Genomic DNA, 8730 nt, shown 5'->3' on the forward strand with positions numbered 1-8730 from the left:
TGTACCTATAAATGAGGCTTCAAGCTGAACAGGCCAGTGATCTGAGCCTCCAAAGGGAAGGATTAGAGTTGTCATGTCAAGGCCTGTGAGAAGGAGGTCCTCTGAGATTAAGAATCTATCTAGTTTAGAGGCAACTTGAGAAGCCCCTCCTCTCTTATTGTTCCAGGTGAAAGTGCCATTTATTGTTTCAACATCCACTAGTCTCATTTTATTTGTAAAGTTCAGGAAGGCAATGGAATCTCTTCCTAGTGTTCTGGTGCCACCTTTTTTCTCTGTGAGAGATTTGATCATGTTGAAATCCCCTACTAGAATCCATGGCATATCAGGATATCTCTCTCTTAGCTCCTCAAGGGAGGTGAGAAGCTTGAGTTTGTCTTCTAGTTTTTGGGGACCATAGACATTTGTAATCATGTAAGTCTCCCTATCACCCAGAGGCTGAATCACCAGCGATAGATAGTTCCTAGATGCTTCTACATCCAGGATTTCTGAGTTTCTGGGGATCCCAAAGTGTAAGAATCCCTCCTGCCGAGTTATCTGCCTTAACCTCTAGATACTCATACTTTCTTAGCCATTTACTTTGTATTTCTCTGATCTTGTCCATTGAGCATTTAGTTTCCTGAATAAAAACCATATCTGATTTTTCTTCTTTTATTCTACTACTAAGATTTCTTTGTTTCCTTTTACTTCCTAGGCCCCTGATGTTCCAGGTTGTGAGCTTCATTAAGAAATGTTTGTAAAGGAGTAGCTGGTGAGATCTCTCATCTTACCTGAGTTAATCATGAGTTTTCCACATTCAGTTAGCAGCTCATTCTGTCTTTTCCTTCCTCTTTTCCTACCCGGATTCTTGGAAGAGTGCCCCAGTATTTCCTCCATTGTTTTCATCCCTCTGTTCTCCTGGTTGTCATGGTTTCTCTTGACTCCAGAGCCCTTCAACTGGGATCTCCATAGGAAGAGTTGTTGAACCCTATCAAACTCTTCCTTTGGCATGGAGTCAACCCCTCTGGTAATACCCTGCTCCAGAAACTTTTCTAGATCTAAGTTCTCCCTCTCAAGAATCTCCTACAATTCATGGTCCTCCATTCCTGCCTCACTTGGGGTCATCTCATGGTACCTATTGAGCTCCACCATGCTTGGTAGATCATCCTTTTGCTGGTTGTTTTCTAGTATCTCCTCCATGCTTACATCCCTATTCTTCTCATTGGTATTAGTCTCCGTTTCTTGATTTGCCTCATTGCTTCCATCTTTTTCTTCTAAGATTTTGAAATTGTTGTGACTCAGTTGCCCGTCCTCATTGATTTTATTTTGGTACCTTTTTCATCCTTTCCCTTTGCCCCCCACCTTAGTGAAGCCTTCAGAATCTTTAATTGTGGTATTTTTTGTGTTGCTCTCCAGTTTGTTTATTGGGCAGTCCCTATATAGATGCATGTGTTCATGGAATTTGTGGCATCTGAAGGGGACATGTTCATAGTCTACCGCCTGCACCCATTCTTCATCATATACTTCTAAAATGATCTCATCCGGAAGTGCCCCAGATAAGTCCATTTCCACACAAATCTGGGTGAAAGAGGTGTATTTGCCTCTTAGAGTCACATCCGATATTTTTATAAAATGCCCTAGTTTATTACCGATAGCCTTTAAAGACTTCGACAGCCAATAATCTAAAGGAAGGGAGTATAGTCTTATCCATACCGGTACTGAGGTGAACGTTTCTCATTCTAGGACAAAGTTCACCACCCATGGTCGCATGTAGAGACCTGCAGCAGCGTAGAAATAGGGTCCTCCCTCGAACACTCTGTCTTTATCTTCTAGGCTCATGAACACTACTGTAAAGAAGCCTTTGGATCCAAGGTGAAGGTTTATTTCCCCCTTCGGTTTCCAGTGGTTCCTTATCCATGCGTGTAAGGCTTTTTCCGTTGGCCAAATCCCCATAAATTTGCATATAACTGCATGTTCCGCCATGTGTTCTCTATGCACCTGTAGCGCTGGGTCACTTAAAACGACCCGAGGGATAATGGTCGACTTGGGTTTACAGACCCCTGTCACACTCATAGGTACCGTTTTCTGACTACTGCCCTCTTTCCTTTTCTCCCTGCTATCTTCCTCACGATTTTCCTTCTGTCTGCCAGGTTTGATATTTCCTGTGTTATTATCCTCATTGATCACCTCCGGTGGATTCTTGAAGCGATGTGGCCCAGTTCCCTTGCTTTTATTCGCAGCTGCTTGACTGTAGGAGGGAGCCGAACTCCCTCCTCCACGACCCGCCATGGTTACCAGCTACCAAACCCTAACTCAAACCCTAATTCAGATTCAATCTCTTCTCCAGTTTTTTCGAGTTATCGAGTCTACATTTCCAAGGCTATCTTACTAGTAGTTAGTTAGTTCATTTCAATTTTCACTTTCCATAACTAGGGAGATGTGTAATCTATTTCATTTTTAATATGGAGTTGATATAAAATATTTCAATAAATAAATATTTCAATGGGTAGGTTGAGTAAAAGATTTTAACATGAAACATATATAGAGAGAAAAATTGGGAGAATTTTTATAAATAATATTTCAATGGGCAGGTTGAGTAAAAGATTTGAACATGAAATGTATATAGAGAGAAAAATTGGGAGAAATTTTATTCCATTATTCACGGCTTAGAGATTTGTTATTCTTTCAATGCTTAATATGGGTTTGATATCTAATATTTTAGGAAATGTTAATAATAAAAATAATAAAATGTGCATACCAGAAAAAATGTGGGACTTGTTTTAACATATTAATATGGAGAACACGAATTATAAATAAAATATTTCAATGTCAACTAACTAACTAACTCTCTCTATATATATATAGTTGGAGATTTCTGGGAGAGAATTGTGTGATGATTTAGTCTATCCAAAGTTCCAATGGTTATTATTTTAAAAATGTTAATAATAAAATAATAAAATGCATGTTTTACTTGAATTATAAATAAAATATTTCAATCTCAACTAATTAACTATATATAGAGAGAGAAATTTCTGGGAGAGAAATGTGTAATGATTTAGCCCATCCAACTTTTGAATAGTTACTCTATTCATCATCAAACCAAAAGTTCACGAATGAATAAGGAAATGAATGAGTGTTGAGGAATGCTTTTTTTTATAGGAAAAAGAGAGCCACTTAAAGATTAGAGAATAAACCAGATCAAAAATGACAAATAAAAATATAAAATTAATAATTAACAAAAAAAAACCAATTTTGACTAAATTGATATTTAAATAATTGAAAAATTAAATTAAACGATACATAAATCTGAATTTGATCAAAATCACAAATATTGAAGATTATGAATATATATAATAGGTTTCACTCTGGAACCAGCTATTTCCACCCATATCTGCTAGCTATTCCAAGAAAATCAAAGTAGATAATTATATTACATAAATCAAAATAGATAATTATATTACATAGTTAAACCTGTCATAGTATGCCATTAGAACTTACGCCTCCGGTGGAAAGAAGGACAAACCAAAGAAGACAAACACAGATATTTGAAATTCAATTCCCCGCGTTGGACAAATTTTTATGGTTTGGAATACGCATCTGTTTAAATCCAAGCAAGCTACTGGTGGCTACGGTTTTTAACTACATAGTTCAAATAAAAGCGAACAAACCAAAGTGCTGCCTGCAATCTGGTGTGTTTTTTTTAAACTATAAGCAGCCGAAACAGCTCCTGTAACTATTGTCTAACCCAATTCAATGGGTTTTGTTATTTGCAAATACAAATACTGGAAACATGCGAATATTGTTCATACATCTCCTGTACAGAAAAATCTTTAAATGAATTTAGTTGTCTACAGAGTCCTCTGTATTCACCTCGGCTGCATTGTCCTTTCGACAATGGAATTGGTCATGGATTCAAACGACTTTCTTCTAGGAGGAATTTGTTGAAATACCAGCCTTTTCTAATTTCCAGAGAATATTATTTAAGGAAATCATAAAAGCATCCTGGAATTCATCAAACCTTGAATCAGGGTTACCATATACCAGACCAGGCATAATTTCCTGAATTATGGTTCTCCTCATTTCTTTCCTTTGTTCCTCTGAGATTCTCTGCAGAGCTTCTACTACGTTTATCTCCCTTTGTCTAACAGTCTCTTCTGGTATGTAAACTGAATAGGAACTCTCATTAGCAGGCAGATGCCATGGATACTGATAATAGGCCGTAAAGGGATTGAACAACACTGGAATACATCCAGCTATAAGAGAATCAAACAAGGATCTCCGAGTGGGACTATCACCAGTAGGCTGAAGGCAGAATTCGGATTGCATGAATAGCTTCACCGTGCTTTCAGGACCTAGGCAAACGCGGGAATTGCAGTTCAAAAACTTGCAAGCCTCTGGTCTGCTCACACACTGTTCGATGAGAATGGAACGAATGCTTTCTGTGCTGTTGGGTCTGGGTGCACCTGCAAAGCTTATCAGATGAGATCTCTGGCTTGTCGTGATCTGCCATTGCCATTTCCATATATCTCCATCGGAACGAGGATGGAAGAAGGTCGGATGTGGGACTGCAATTTCATTCATATCCCATGGGTGGCGTTCAATCAAAAGTTTTGTAATTGACCTCATTTCAGGCAGTTGCAACAACCTGCTACCCCATTGATCAGTCTCATTTGATCTCCTGAAATCCCATGAGATCTTTCCCAGCACCAGAACATGATCAGCCCCTCCATGCCTCCTCCACCATGGCTGACCTTGAAGCCAATTCACAAGCTCCAGGCCGAGTTCATCTCGTTTCTCACTACTGATATCCTTCCTGAAGTTCCATCTCACCACATCAAGGCCTCCATAGAAGGGAATATAGAATAAATTCGCCTCCTCGGGATTGGAAACCAGGCATGGGTGCTTTGAGATTCTAGAATGGAAGGTGAGCTCTAGAGCATATTGATGAGTCTGATACCAGTGCGTATAAAAGTTTTGGACGGGCTTCCCCATTCCTCCATTGGTAAAATAATCGCAAAGATTGAGCCATGGAATCAGACTGTGGCATTGCTCCACCAGCTCCGTGTTGAATTTTTTGGGCAAATCATAGACATATATTTGCCTTCCTCTGCATTGTTTCTGCCACGGATCCTTCATGCCTGCAGGCATTGATGCAGACCTAATAGCCTCTATCTGCATTTTTGCTACATTGTGAGCAAATGTCATGTTTTCTGCATCAACTCTTTCCTTACCCATTGTGGCCAATTCATTCGACACATTCCCAAATTTCTCCAGCAGTGAACTCTCAACATGAACAGTTGGGATCTCCCGTAATTTCAGAGCCCCTCCATACCCATTGACATTGACAGACTCATTTATCAATGACGAAGCAATCTTCAACCCATGACTCGCCACACGAAACCCTTGAATCTCCTGATCGCTACCAAGACCAATCTTGTCATCCTCAACTATAACTGCTGGCTGTGGGAGACGAGTAGTGCTGGCAGAAACACAATATACATTCAACTTACGGTTGGAAAAACAGACATGAAGAACAGAGGCAGGCAACATGCTTGTCACAATCAAAAAACATATAGCAAGCATTGCAAACAATGGTGGCAACAGCAGCATTTTCTGTAGTACAGTCCCCATACAATTCATCCCCAGTGCTGATTCCTCCACCTTCAGACTTCTCTTTCTCTGCTTCCTCATGGCTGGAGATCCACTTACTAGCAAGACACACCACGTTTATAGTCAGAATCCCGCCAGTTTTTGAAGAATGAAATCCTACCGATGCCCTTTTGAAGAATGAAACCCTAGTGAAAGTGAAACATAACAGAGCCACAAAATCACGCCAGATTATTCCTCCAGAGGATGAACCACAGAACCACATTAATGGGTTCGAAATCAAGAAAACAGATTTCTAAATAACTCTACTCACAAAACCGTTCGTTCTACGTTCTGAAGATTTATATTTATACCCAATTCAATCCAATATAATCTTTCTACTCCTCACAGTGTTTTTCTCCTTTTACAGAAAATTTCAGTACTCTTACCCTCTGTGGGTTGGCCCCAAATTTTTTATCATTCATGACCAGTCTCCTGACAACCTGTGAGCAGGCCTCCAATTCTTTAACAGTTAATCCTGTCCTTGTCATGGCCACGTCTGGGGCATATTCCAATGCCTGGGTATTCAAGGATTGCACGTTGGAACAGCCCGACGCGAGCACACGATTCAATTAAACAAAAAAATTAAATGAAAACCGATTCAACACAGAATTCTTCAAGTTTCTTGCGTTGTATAAAATGGTTTGTTCGAGGTTCCTTGAACTTTGGAATCTACAATCTGTAATTTCTAGAACGGTAGCGGTAGTTAGGATCGTGCTATTTTTACAGTTGGGTAATCCGTTCAGGCAACAATGTCAAAGATCGTTAGGCTTCTTTCAACCTACAATAACCTGCGACCTCTAATCATCCAATGAACTCTGCAAACGTAATATATTTTCCTAGCGAGAATCAAGTTTAACGAGATTCAAGTATGGAATAACTTCCAAAATAGATACCAGAACCAACATCTGGGCCACAACTCACATTTGAATCTGAATACTCCCAAATCTTCACAGCTATGAAGGCATGCACAATTTTCATACCTTCTCTGATCATAAATGGAATACACTATTGGAGAAACTTGAATCACGGTGGTTTAATAAAAAAAATTAGTTTTTATTAAATATGTGAGTTATTATTAACAAAAGTGTTTGTTTGTGAATAAAAACAGAAAGAGTTTGTTATTCACTATTTTTCCCATCAAATATTACTAAAAAGTTTAATCATTATCTTTCATACTAAGCAATTTGACTTTTTATAAGTATCAGAATTAGTGATTGTAAATCAACAATATATTATTAAAGAAATTTGAATCTGGATAGGTTAATAGTTAAATTCGCTTTTATTGAAAAGGTGAATTATTATTTTAAAAAAATATGGGTTTAAAAGAAATCCAAAAAAACAAAAGATTAGTTATCCACCATTTTATCTATTAAATATTATTAAAAACTAAAAAGTTTAATCATTCATTTTTTATAATAAGTAATTTAATTTTTTTTATAAATATTTGAAATTAATGATTATAAATCAACAATATGTTGTTAGATATTAGGTTTTTGTGATCTATATTATAAAAAAGAATGTTTTTGGGATTAATCACATTATTATGATTTAATCAACATGTAGAACCAATTAATGCACTTTATAATGATGTGATTAATCCAAAAGACATTAGGATTTACAATAATATATTATTAAAAAAACGTAAATAAATTAATAACAAAAATTATCTTTTATTGAAAAAATGAATTATTATTAAAAATATATATTTGATTTAAAATAAATAATAATAATAAAACAAAAATTTGTTATCCACCATTTTATTTATCAAATATTATTAAAAAATTTAATCCCTAGAATAAAGAATTTAAACTTTTTTTATGAGTATTTAAAATTAGTAATGAAAATTGAAATTTATATTCATTCATAATTAATAAAAAAAATTGTAACTTTTTATTTTTATTTTTTAAATATTGTAATTTTTATTGACATAAACTAATAATACATTAAAAAAAAAACTAAATCTAAAATTACTTAAGTTTATAATTATATCATTCATAATTATAATGAAAATAGCATTTATGTTAATAATAAATATAAAATAACATTTATCTTAATAATAAATATAAATTGTTTATTTTAAATGGTTAAAAGAATGATTATTATTAATTGAGTGATTACTATGACTACTACAATATAGTCTTAGTTTCAAAATTTGTGTAATTTCTTTTTGATACTTTTTTTAAACTACCACACTGTTAATTGATTATGTTATGTCTTCATTTTCATCAATTTTCTCCACTCTAACACTTTGGTTTTGACCTCCATATTAGCAATGTATAAATTATACATATTATGGAAGGTCGAGGCTAGGCAAGTGTTTGTGACATACCAATGCCCTTAATTTGACTACATATTGGAAAATACCTCTAAAAATCACTTTATCTAACATCCTACCAATATGAACCCAATACACCTTTCCAATTTAAAAATTCCCTACTTTCACTAGATATTGTAGGTATCCATTTTTTCCTTAACACTTTTTGTACCCCTTTCTATTTTTTTTATTAATTTTGAGCTCAATTTTTATACACAATATATAAAAATTTTGTACCTCCTATTATATGGTCAATATATTATGTCATTTTCTCCTCAATATATCTCCCCCAATATGAATGCACATGGTATGGTATTTCTCCCCCAGTGAAGATGTGGTAATATGTAAACATTGTGTATTGAGAATAATAAAATGAAATACATCACTGGCTACAAAATGGACTTAAACAAAGTTATAGAGAGCCTATGACCATGTGTTATTTTCCTAAATTAATTGTCATTACCATGTACTCCTCAATTGACTTATTAAGACCGATCATTGGATGCAAGTGTGATGTTGATAGAAGAGCCATCTCAGCTAGCTATTGAAACATGGGAGTATGTACACTCATGTAAGAGGTGAGTAAGAGGGTCAAATCACTTAGTTATGATAGCATGGGGATGAGTACAATCATCTTTGGGAAGAGTGGGAGTTAAGAAAGCATGCATGGAAGAGGAAAATTCAAGTAGGGAGTGTGGGGAGTTATGCAATAGTAGCAAGAAGTGAAGGGAGGAGAGTAGACCATTGGAAAAAAGGAGAAATTCATGACCATATGTGGAGGACAACTTGTG

The 8730-nt window shown here is 35.8% G+C and overlaps 1 pseudogene; it reads right to left on the bottom strand.

Moving 5' to 3' along the window:
• Positions 1-3903: 3903 nt before the first annotated feature.
• LOC149165127 (putative xyloglucan galactosyltransferase GT20 pseudogene) lies at positions 3904-5667 on the bottom strand (annotated as a pseudogene).
• Positions 5668-8730: the final 3063 nt, after the last annotated feature.

This window comes from Pinus tabuliformis, chromosome 5_1 (genome assembly GCF_031772625.1).
Source record: "Pinus tabuliformis cultivar Carrire ecotype Pingquan chromosome 5_1, CPIR1, whole genome shotgun sequence".
NCBI lineage: Eukaryota > Viridiplantae > Streptophyta > Pinopsida > Pinales > Pinaceae > Pinus > Pinus tabuliformis.